At 31.8% G+C, this 13,169-nt stretch overlaps 1 non-coding gene across 1 annotated transcript; it reads right to left on the bottom strand.

Moving 5' to 3' along the window:
• Nucleotides 1–3,202: 3,202 nt before the first annotated feature.
• On the bottom strand, nucleotides 3,203–3,309 carry LOC114084518 (U6 spliceosomal RNA). Its single transcript, XR_003581329.2, has one exon. It is a non-coding gene; the product is annotated as a U6 spliceosomal RNA (small nuclear RNA).
• Nucleotides 3,310–13,169: the final 9,860 nt, after the last annotated feature.

Genomic DNA, 13,169 nt, shown 5'->3' with positions numbered 1-13,169 from the left:
ACAACTTTCAAAAAGTAAATTGATTCCATCAGAATAATTTATATAAAAACTTAATGCTACCATTTCAGGGGTTAAATTCATTTTTAAAAAATTTAAAATAAATTTACATTTGTCTAATTTGATTTTTCAGATTATTATAAAAAATTAGGCCACTGATATTTTTATTAATGTATATGAATGGGATTTAGTAGTCTACTTTTGAAGAAACATTTTCCCTGGATTCTAATACTTATACAAAATTTCCCTTTAGCTTTCAAAATTTCTATTAGTAAAAGAAGAACTGGGATGCAGTGATGCACACCTATAATTTTAGCTACTTGGTAGGCTGAGGCAAGAGGATCAAAAATCAAGACAAGCTTTGGCAACTTAGTGAGACTCTGTGTCAAAATAAAAAGTAAAAAATGGCTCAAGTATATCTCAGTGGTACAGCAACCATGGATTAAATTTTCAATATCACCAAAAAGAAAAAGGAAAAGAGGAAGTTGGGAGAAAGTAGGCTTAAACTTTGTCAGGTAATAAGATAATGCAGTATTTCTTTTATTTTTGTACTGAAATGCAAAGTGTTCATAAACTCACATTGCCAATATATCTGTATTTCATGATACACTGTTAAAAGTTAGCCAGAAGTTTCTGACTACTCACTTTTAAATGTGATATGTATGATATAAAAGTCATCTTTTATACATTTTGATTTTTGCATGTTCTGCTACATCAAGACAATTCCAGTTACAGTTCATATAAGCATCACCATGAATTTATGTTAAAGTGGAATAATTCTATTAATATGACATATAGTCTTTGTAGAATAAATTTAATTATACAATCAAGTATTATTAAAATTGTACTTATGTAGTACCTGGATCTCACATGGGTAAAAATTTGAGTAAAGGGCTAAAATTCAACAGCAGGACTCTTTTCCTCCATTCCCACTTGTCAGAAAAGATGACCTTTATTTTTTAAATTTGATTTTTTAAAAGTTATATTGAATTTCAACAAATTTCTATGGCTAAAATATCTAAAAACACAGATTTAATTAACTTTCACTGCTATAAGTGCAAGACTAGTAATCTCATTTCTTAAGATCTTTTCAAATATCCTCCTATAGTTTACCAATATATTTTTTTATATGTGGGATCAAACACAGGGGTCCTTAGCCACTGAGCCACACCCCAAGTTCTTCTTAAAATGCTTTTATTTTTATTTTTAAAATAGTGTTTTGGTAAATTGCTTAACACCTTGCTAAGTTGCTCAGGCTGGCTTTGAACTTGCAATGCTTTGGTCTCCTGAGATTATAGTGTATGCCATCTTGACTTACTATCAACACACTCTTATATAATTGTTGCATAATTCTGCAGAGATATTATTATTTCCATTTTATTAATGAAAAAAATGAGCATTAGAGAGGTTCAGTAACTTGCTAAAAATTTCAATATGATCAAAAACATAGCTGGGATTTCCATACACATCTTTCTGATCCTGTTTTTGGAATATTTACTATTTTTTTCCTCCTAACACATTAATTGCAAAGATGAATATGGAATATGGTTAAAAGTTACTGTCGGATCATGGAATTTAAATTTCATAGTAATATATAAGAGCTATCACATGCTAGGTAAAACCCAAGAATTATCATCTATTAATTACAGTATATGGAAATTCAAACTTAGTGGCTTTGGTTTAGAGCATGGACTTTGGAAATCAACTATATGAGTTTGAAATCCAGTTTTGCTATCAAAGGTTATGTCCAAAGTTAAAATGTATATGAAACCCTTAGAGTAATTTCTTCATGTCAAGTATTTAAAACAAGATTACTCATTATTATGAAAATATTTGTGAAAATTATTGAATTGTGCATACTTTATTAAAATCACAGAAATTCGTTAATATGAATAATGAACTAGAAGACACATAAGAATCTTTTTTCCCTCTTAGCCTTTGAAATAAAGTCTATAAACACCTTATGGATGCTAAAAATAAAAGCAATTTAAGTCCTTGAATTTCTAGGATTCATCCAGGTTTTTTAAACCTTTTTTTCTTTTTTTTTTTAATTTTAGAAGATTATGTGGTGATAAGAATCGAACCCAGTGCCTTGCCTGTGCATGGCGAGTGCTCTACCGCTGAGCCAAAACCAAGCGCAACAGTGGAACTTCTTTTGATTGCTGTTACTTGCAGCTGTGTGGTACAACACTTTTAGACTGATCCATATTTATATTCCATGAGGGAAGAGAAGAGGGATCAGGAGAAAATTATAAAGGAAGAACAGGCAAGTTATAATCAGTGCTAATGAGATGCTGCCTAATCATTGAAGAGCCCCTCTGTGTCTTAACATAGATTCTTTGCATTCCTTAAGTACTCAGTGGATAAATCGTCTACTCTATATAAGATATAAAATAGAACACAATCAATATGTTAGATAAATTCTAATATACTGAATTTTCCCATATTTACACGTGTGCATTCCTTCTCTATGTTGAATCCAAATAAAGTAATTCCTCTTAAATTCCCCTTTTATTCCATATTTGCTGTAATAATAAATAATCTGTAATTATTAATATTATGTAATACATAAGTTTCCTATAGCCCAAAATAAAGTTTTATATTCTTTCTTTTAAACAACTTTTCATAGGACTGCCAGATCATTAAATCATGCATTAGAGAATAGATTTACTGATCCAGTCAAAAAAATATTCATCATTCTTCCAACTCTTCTGTCAGAGATTATGCTACATGCCAGAGATGTAGAGATAAATAAGAGAAATAGTACCCCAGGTTTTATATAGATTATTTCTGCTAGGAACGATGACAATAACAACTACAAACCAGGTCAACAGACAGACAATATAATAATCAAAAATTTTAAGATGACAGTATTGGTTTAGATAGTGGTTGACTATCCCAAAGTTCATGTCTGAGACAGAGAAAAATGGTATAGAGGTGAAATGATTGAGTTTATAAGAACCTTAACCCAATCAGTGGAACAATCCATTGCTACAGTTTAACTAGGTGATAATTATAGGTGGTCAGGGAGTGTCTGGAGGGGGTGGGTCTATCCCTGGGGCATATCTTCGGGTCATATATTTTATCCTGGTTGAGGGGAGCACTCTCTGCTTCCCCGTGTGATGTTTTTTTTTTTTTTTTTAATTTTTTATTGTGGGTTGTTCAAAACATTACAAATTTCTTGACATATCATATTCCACACTTTAAAAATATGGAACGCTTCACGAATTTGCGTGTCATCCTTGCGCAGGGGCCATGCTAATCTTCTCTGTATCATTCCAATTTTAGTATATGTGCTGCCGAAGGGAGCACAAGAAAGAATTTTAATATTTATTTTTTAGTTTTCGGCAGACACAATACCCTTGTTTGTATGTGGTGCTGAGGATCGAACCTGGGCTGCACGCATGCCAGGCGAGCATGCTACCGCTTGAGCCACATCCCCAGCCCCTGTGATGTTTTGAGCTGCTTTCCTCCACCACCCTTTTCCGCCATGATGTCCTGCCTCACCTCCATCCCCCACGAATGGAATGGATTGTATATGGACAGAGGTCACTGAAACCTTGAGCCCCCAAATAAAGTTTTCCTCCTCTAATTGTTCTTATCAGGTCTTTTAGAAACACCTGTGAAAAAGCTGACTAAAACAAAGTGCACTTTGTTTGAAGTCAGTCTTACAAAAAAGTTAAGGTCCTACTTCGAAAAGAGTGATTTGGAAGAGTCTACAAATGTATTACCTGAGACTAAAAGGATGAAATGGAGCCATAAATGATCCGCAAAATGTGCAAAGAATATGCAGCTGTACCAAGGCTATAAATTGCTTAGTATTTTCCAAACCTTAAAAAATTACCCATGACTATGGATCAAGAATGGGTGTATTTTTTTTTTCCCATTGTCAAATTACAGAGTCAGGAACTAGATTCTCCAAGTTTGTATTTATGTCAAGTGTGATCAGCAGACATTAATTTTTTAATAATTTTTTAAAAATTTTTATTAAATATTTTTTAGTTGTTGATAGTCCTTTACTTTATTTGCTTATTTATATATGGTGCTGGGATCTGAACCCAGTGCCTCACACTTTCAAGGCCAGGACTCTACCACTGAGCTACAACTCCAGACTAACAATTGTTCATTTTAAGCGGGAAAGATTCAATTGGAATTTCATCAAAGGGAAAATCTGGCTTTTGTGCTAACTATGCATTAAAGGAAGTGAAAAAGTTAAAGAAGAGATTAGTTAAGAAGTTGTCGCTTTATTCTGGGGAAACAGTGACTTCTGGTTGTGAGGATGTGACAGTGGGTAACTGTTGTGAGGATGAAATTGTTTTTATAGTTAGAGTCTATCTAAACTCTTCATATGCTGTGAGTTTAGAATGAGGGAAAAGAGTTCCTAAGTTCCCAATTTGAGCACTAAAATAGTATGCCATCATTTGCAGACATGGTAAGAACTTGTAATAAACAGTTACCTTTATCTATGTATTTATTTCACTGTATGTATTTACCTAAAGAATTAAAACTCTCATTCTGCACATTATGACTTGTATGAGATCTGCAGATGTAGGTGTCACCACATGAGCTAAATGTTTATTTATGACATTCAGATAACTCTGGGATAAACATAAATACTTTGGAATAGTCATTCTAAAGGTGGTATTATGAACATGGATGAGCTCAAGGAAGCAAATAAATAAAGAATTTCTGCTATGTTTTTTGTCTTTCTCAGTGGTACATCAATCACTGTTCACAGACAAAGTACAATATCTTATTAAAGTTTGCTGTGTCTAAAAGCTATTGATGTACTTATATACTTCTTTCATTTTTTCCCAAAAGTATAAGAGTTTTGATGTGTCCCAAAACCCTTATCTTGCAATTTAGGCCAGAGTTCACGGGTATAAGCACAACAATAGTATATTTGTCAAAGCCAGTCCCTACAGTGAATTTTGATATAGTTGCACACATGCCAATATACATCTTTTGTCTATATAAAACTGAAACCTTTTGAACAGAAGATTAAATCAGATCTCATAAAGTAATGGAAATGATAACTAGAACTGGTTTTAGGCATATCTTTTAACTTAATTTAACTCTTAACTCTAACTTATTTTAAAAACATGATAAAAATGTATGCTTTAAAAGGATATCAACTAAAAGATATTTTCAAGTTGTTTCTCACATTTTCATATATTTTAAAATATCTCTTTAGGTGTTTACTGTTCATCATAGTCTTAATTCTTGACTATTTTTGTTACAAGGTATTTTATATTTAAAACACATTTTATAGCAAGCTATATGCATTTGCTCACAAAGTATTTTTAAGAATTAAAAATTTTGTTTAATGGACAAACAGCCACACTTTGCTGATCACTGGATTCATAGGAAAACTGTTTTAAAAAGAATGACTTTCAGATAGCAGAATCAGATCCTCTTACCTACACCTTAATATAGAAAAATTAGCCAAATATATGCGTTTAACATTACCAAAATCAAATTTACCTTATAGGTTATATAGAGCCATCTAATTCCTCAGGTTGTTTATATAAGTCTCCAGTCCATATGTGTGTGTATTTATGTGTGTGCCTATGTGTGTATGTTCAAACACATAGGATTATAGAGAAAATATATAAAATATAATAGAGAAAATATTTCATTTTGCTCAGTGTTTCATTTTACTAAAAACATTTGAAATTATATAAAACTACTTTTGTAAAAATATGGATGTGTACATGTGCTTACTTTTAATTTATAAATTCACTGAGTATTGAATTGAATCTTCTAGACACTTTGTTTTAGTCTTTCCTTCCTAGAATCTTAAACTTGCCTGCAGTCAATATCCTCTTTTATAGGTTGTCATATGTGCAGATTCACTTATGGATGTGGGTAGACAAAAGAAAGAAAATCAAATTTGTAAGTAACTATTGTATTGCATTTTTAATTTTTAATTTTAATTTGTATTTGTATTGCATTTTTAATAATTTTCTTGCTTAAATTGTAAATGGTAATACTTGAAAAGTGAGAAACAGTTTATGATTATCTGGTAGCTTCACACTTGGCCTGAAATGAAACTATTTCAACCTAATTGCAGTCAGAGCCCACTCCTTACACATGCTCTATACATCACTTCTACTGCTGATTATTCCCCAGGCTATAACACACAAGATCACTAAGTTTTCTGTCTCTAAAAATATAGAGGTCTAGTGTAATCTCGAAAAATGTCACAATACAAATAGTAGGCTATTCAGCTGTCACACTGACTTCTATGCTGTTCTCTAAGGGAATAATTTTCTATTATTTGGCAGAAGTATCTTCCTCCCTAGAAATAAAACTTTCCTTGAGATGTGAACATGAGCCCCTCTTGAAGTCAACAGAAGTTAAGATCTCGTGTTGAAGGGCATAAATTAAGCAGTGAATGCCATATAATTTCCCCAGCAACTATCAGTCTTCTCTCTGTCTTTGCTGCATTCCTATTTTGTAACATCTTCTCTTATGAAATATTTTAATGGAAACATACAATATAATATAAACAAAGCACAGAGTGTCCGTCTCTTATGAAAGATCAGTATTTTACATCTTTGGACTTCTTTCCGTTTTAAAGAAATAGTAAAATCAGTTGAAATCTTCTCTGCATCCTTTCCAATCCCATGGCTGCCCAGTCTAAGTAAACTTCTATTACGAATTAAGTAAATTTCTGATTATAAAATTATATTTATATAAACATGTGTAAAAAATCCCTGGAAATTTTACATACAATAAACTTTTAATGAAATATTAAAAGTAACGTTTCTTTCATCTTCGTTGTTTTCACTTAATATTATATTATGAAGTTTTACTTCAATTGAAACATGCAAATCTAATGTGTCCATTTCAAGCCCTGTATAGCACTTGATTAGATCAATATAAATTTGATAAATATTTAGATTGGTGATGATTATTGCCATTTCAGACAATGTTGTATATTAAACAATTTTATACGATTTTCTTTACCAAAGGCCCCCAAACTTTTGACAGTAATGTATAATAACAAAACCAAACACTCTATCATGACTCTTCCTTCCAACACAAATGTATTTATGTGCATAAATTGAATAAAAATATTCACAGAATAAAAATTACCTTTTTGAGCAATGATATACGTTCTTTTGTATTTCATTTCATTTAATCTATGATATTAGTCAAAATCTATTTACAGACAAATTCATCCAGTGTAAGTGAAGATAAGAAATTTTATTACCAAAGTAGATCTGGCTATTGCCAAAATAAGGGAGGAAAAGGAAGAGAAAAAGAAAACTTATCCCTCTGTATGTGACCTATATAACCAATAAGAATGGATTTACTGTTTGCTTCTTGGTTGATCTGAAATAAACTCCCCCCCCCCATTTTTTCCTACTTTAATAACTTTTGGCCAAATTTTTGATAACTGGTTGCAAATGAAACATTTTCCTTTCTCCTGTCCTTGAAAATACACTTTTATGTAAACCTAGACATCTACCTATTTTATTATATAATCTATCCTATTTCAAATGCTTTCCACCCACCAACTCTTTCTTTCTATTCAACCTGGTAGAAAGATATTTTGTTCTTGTTGATTTTTTTTCCTGAGTACCACAATTGATCAGAATTTTAAATTCTCTAGCTGTCATTTCTCTTGCCAAATAATATTAATGCAGACATTTCCATTGTACTCTACAATAACACTAAGAACATATTGCTTAGAACAGTAACATTTTCAGTAGATTAGTAGTTTGCACTTGAAATGGAACACATTGTAACATTTGGCTTTGTCATAAGGCAATACAGCATAGAGCTCAAGTCACATTTTCTCTCCATGAACTTAAATCTCCACTGATTACAGACACAAGAAGTGTAATAGCCTACATTCTGACAAATATGTAATATGTAAAAGCTCCATATATCAGTGCTATGCAGAATTACTTTGATTAATTTACATTCACCTGTGGTAAATAGTAATTCCCAACCCCATAAACAGGGATTTACAAGTACAATAGAGCAATAGAAAAGTATTTTCAACATGCTGATCTCATAGCTCTGCAATTTGTGAGATTTCTAAGGAGGAATTATTTTATCATGCCTATCATATTGCTATTACATTTCTGGAGAACAGGTGGCAAGTTTTGAAAAACTATGAACCATACAGAGATATTTTGGTTAGGATAAATCAATGTGTCATTTTCTCAAAATTATTCAGTCCTTGCTTCTTTTCATTTAAAACAATTTGAACAACTACAAAACATGCATTTTCCAGTTATAACATATTCCTCACCTGAAGGCAGAAACTTTAGTGACATCCTAATTATTTCACCTACAACCAATGGTTGTGCTATAAACCCAGGATTAAATAGGAGGTGGAGAACAAACAGCAGGAGCAGATGAATTCCTGAAAATAAACGATCTCTATTTGAATGCAAATATCACCATTAATAAAGAATGAGAGAGGAAACATCTTAAAAATCTGTAATATATTAACGTGAATTATTTCTGAGCAGGTTATTTTCCAGCAGCTCTTTAATGAGCTATTTCTTCATATGTTGGTAACTAATTATTACATATATTTGTATGTATTTTTAATATCCATAAACTATGGATTTGATCTTTATTTCTTGTCAGTGTATTTGAAAATAATTTACAGAAACACATTTACACTGCTGGGGTTTCATGCTAAGTAGGAAACAATGGATTGAACACTTAATTTACTCTGCAAGTTGGAAGATAAATAACAGCCTTTAATATAATGCAGTGAAGGTGAAGATTTCAAAAGCCTCTATCTAGCCATCTTTAAAGATATATGATGATGATAAAATGTACAATGATAGTTGGGCATAAAGAGAAAACTAGCAGGGCAATAGACGTCACCTGATTTATCTATTTATTTTAAAATTTCCAGAAACTATATTTCATATGGACTGTGTAACTTTTCTTTATAAACACACAAGAACATGAGAGTCATCACTCTGTTAATTGCATATATTATGGCAGAAGATGAAAGAGGAAATAATGATTTTGATGCTAATGTTATGACTATTTTCGTAGTTGATAGTGCTACCGTACTTCTGTGACTTCAAACTTCTTCACAACCTCAACCCAAATGTCATCTCTGGTCCTTTTGATTTAGAAGAAATTTTTAAAAATAAGAAGAAAGGATTAGCTATACAGGAAGGGCAAGTTCTGTCACTCCCTAAGCCAGCTTCTCTCCCAGACCCCTCACTCACAAATTCCTGGGAAATCTGTAAATCTTTTAAGTTAACTACAAATCCACTCACTTATGATCATTACTGTATCCACCCTTTATTAGCTCACCAATTAATACATTAAGAGACATGATATTTGAGAAATGTATAATTCAGGGGACTATTATCTATATATCATATATATATATATATATATATATATATATATATATATATATATATATATATTATATATATAATAGTTATCTATTGATTAAATAAAGAAGACTTACACAAGTCTAAGGTTCCTAATAGCCAGACCATCATAAACCATCTGGAGATCACCAGACTAATGTCATCCCTACATACATTCCCATCACACCCCTCACCATTTCCCTTTAAAAGAAGAGACAGGAACCCCCCAAAATGTGTCTGTTACTCTCCATAAGGCTCACATTCTTCCTCAAATGTGTATTCCTTGGTTTGTTTAATAAATCTCTGCTTCTAGTAATATGTGCTGAAATTCTCTTCTGTCATGTATATCAAGGTCCTTGAATTGAGGTCCCCTTCTCCAAGAACTTCTCCAGTGCCACTTGGATCTATATCTTGTCTAGTCTGTGCCCTTGCACATGCCATCTATTTCCCCAAAGTGCTTTCATGCCCTGTCACATGAGAACTCCTAACCTGAATACCTCAAGTCAAAGTGACCCTTATCATAGGGTTCCTTTCCCTAAAAGTACAATTGTTCCTCTTGAGTTCATGATTAGTGCCTCAATTGTGACATCATTAGATTTACATATTTATCTGATCTATATTTTATCTGTGTTCCCATAACATAAAATTTTATATTGAAGGAGAATAAAATTAACCTATTTGAGAGGAAAAAATTACATTTACTTAGGTCTAATTAGGATTGATATAAAAAATATATAGGGAGAGATTCAAGCAACTTTGATGCTGAGCTCCAAGGCTTACAAAAATGGTTGCCATATTTAAGTTTAAAACTGTTAGAGGGTAGAAAGTTATATCTTTTTTTTTTTTTTTCCTGGAATGGTGACAAACAACTCCTTGGTTCTGGTCCTAAAAGTCAAGCTGTCTTGTAATAAAGGTATCAGGTGTTTCCTTAATCACTAAGTAATTTAAAGGAAGCAAGGATTTTGCAAGTGGTTTAACAAAATCTAGTGGATTGCAGTTTGGCCTGGTGTGAAGGTCAATATGCATCTGGGTGCTTATAAGTTGTCAACCCAGTTCAAAAGTTCATCTGAGGACAAACTTGATTTAAATTTAATATCTGCTTCTTCCAATTCTCTTTCAGTGCCTCAAACCCAAACCACTCCATTTTAATTTCCTTTCTTGACATTTTGAATTTTTGAAGCACCTTTGCCTTCTTCAGTTATTTGTTTTTGATATCTTTTGCCTGTTACTCTTTCTCCACTTGACTTCTGATAAATATTGCAATAGGTTTCTAGAAATATTCCCCTTGCATCTATATTTAAAATACTTTCTGCTCTCCTCTCAGGTGGTTTAATATATATATATATATATTTTTTTTTTTCTTAAGTTTACATCATAAGATTTTACTTTTCTATGGAAATACATACACCCACTTTTTGAAGAATCAAAATTCTTCAACAAGTCTTAAATCTAAAACATATCTTTATTCCCCAATCCTATTATTTCCGTTGTCTGCTATGCCAGGGAATGATATTTATTACCTTTTTGCACAAGGCAGACATCATTCTTTTTTACTCTCTGCTTCAATGGAAAATAGTGTGAAGTTATACCCTGATCACCTCTCTAATCAGGACTATCATTTCTATTGCCACAATTATAGTTCAATTTATTTTCTTTTTATTCACTGCATCACTGAGATAGATTCCCAAATAGCACACCCTCAGATCATCTTACTTAGTCTGAAGATCTTACATAATTTCTTCTCAACACATTGTAGTTGGAGAAAATGTTAAATAATCTAATATGAGGAAATCACATTTGAGAGTATTGTAATTCACTGTAATACAGCTATTTATTTGTTATGAAAGTATTCCTTCAGTGATCAGATTTTCTTTCTAAGGGGATATCATCAAAAGGGAAGTTTTAATTTATTGAAATAAAGAAATGCAACATTATTCAAGTAAACAATTGTCTGTGAATTGCTTATGTATCCACCTCTTGTAAGATATACTTGATGAATCTTTTACACATACACTTGATCTTTACCTTCAAAACACCCTCAAATGCTCTAAGAGCTTTCATTTTTTATCCTGAAAATAAATGGAATATTTTCTTTAGAAACAAAATGCACTGTAGTTCCATCAATATCATTAATACTTAAAATGTCATTTACATTTGTAAGCAACCTGAATAATTAAAAAATGCAAATTTAGCCTACTTAGGAAAAATAACATTATATGTAAGTTTTATGAGCTGAATTTCATTATTTATTCATAATTAACTGACAATTAAAAAAACAAAGTACTGTAACAAAAATGTAAGAGTCAATACTTAAACAAGTAGCCCTATGGCAATTCAGATAGAGTGAGATAGTATCTACTTCTCTATTAGGAAAAATAATTGTATCTGGGAAATATTCACTGCTTACAACCAAAAGAAATTGTTTGCAAATAAAAATAAGTTGCAGAGTCGTTTGCTTAACTCACTTCTAGCTCACACTTAATTCAACTGCTAGACATGCTATAAACCTGAAAATATCAAATTTCAGAAAAATTGATCTTAGTGACAAAAGTAGTCTTTCACTTATTTTACTTTATTTTTATTGGTTCTTTTGAGTTATATATGACAATAGGATTCATTTTGATGTAAATATAAAAGCATGATTTAAAAAAAAAATTGTAACAGGAGAGATTTGTGTTCCAGGCTGATCTTGGTTAAGATCTGGGTTGCCTGACTTCAAATACTTAAATTAACATTTTTGGAACACTGTGGCCTCATCTGAATAAATTTGGCATCTATGGATTGGTCATAGTAATTACTAATGTATTGTTTTAAATTAATTGAAATAAAGTTTATAAAAAAGTTGGCATTTGTTTGGTGCTTAACACAATTTAGTTTTAATTGACATACATTTCCTTGTATGCCTTACCCTTGCTACAATATAGGCATTCAGTCTTTGCAGTCCATTTTACAAAAGAAATCTGTCTTTTGTTGTTGTTTTTGTTGTTGTTGTTCTTTTTTAGTTATATATGACAGGAGAATGAACTTTGACATATTATACATATATGGAGTATAAATTCCCATTCTTGTGGCAGTACATGATGTGAAATTATACCAGTGATGTATTCATATATGAACATAGGGAATTAATGTCTGATTCATTCTATTATCTTTCCCATTTCCGGTCCCCCTCCCTTCTCTTCGTTTCCCTTTGTCTAATCCAATGAACTTCTATTATTTCCTCCCCTCTCTTATTGTGTGTTACCATCCACATATTAGAGAAAATGTTTGGCCCCTCGTTGGGGGATTGGCTTGTTTTACATAGCATGATAGTCTCCAGTTCCATCCATTTATAGGCAAATGCCATAATTTCATTCTTCTTTATGACTGAGTAATATTCCCTTTTTTATATATGCCATATTTGCTTTATCCATTCATCTGTTGAAGGGTACCTTGGTTGTTTCCATAGTTTAGCTATTGTGAATTAAGCTGGTATAAACATTGATGTGCTCATCTTAATATAGCATGCTAATTTTAAGTCCTTTGAGTATATACTGAGGAAAAGGATAGTTGGGTCATATGATGGCTCCATTCCTAGTTTTCAAAGGAATCTCCATACTGATTTCCATAATGGTTGCACCTATTTGCAATTCCACCAACAAGATATTAGTGTACACTTTCCCCACATCCTCAACAACATTTATTCTTCTTGATAATTCCATTCTGACTGTAGTGGATGTGATCTCCGTGTACATTCAATTAGCATTTATTTCTCTATTACTAAACATTTCGAACAGTTTTTATGTATTTGTTAACCATTCATAT

The sequence above is a fragment of the Marmota flaviventris genome, chromosome 7, assembly GCF_047511675.1.
Source record: "Marmota flaviventris isolate mMarFla1 chromosome 7, mMarFla1.hap1, whole genome shotgun sequence".
Classification (NCBI taxonomy): Eukaryota; Metazoa; Chordata; class Mammalia; order Rodentia; family Sciuridae; genus Marmota; species Marmota flaviventris.
Note: the sequence above shows the minus strand (reverse complement) of the source record. Positions and strands in the feature narration are given on the sequence as shown.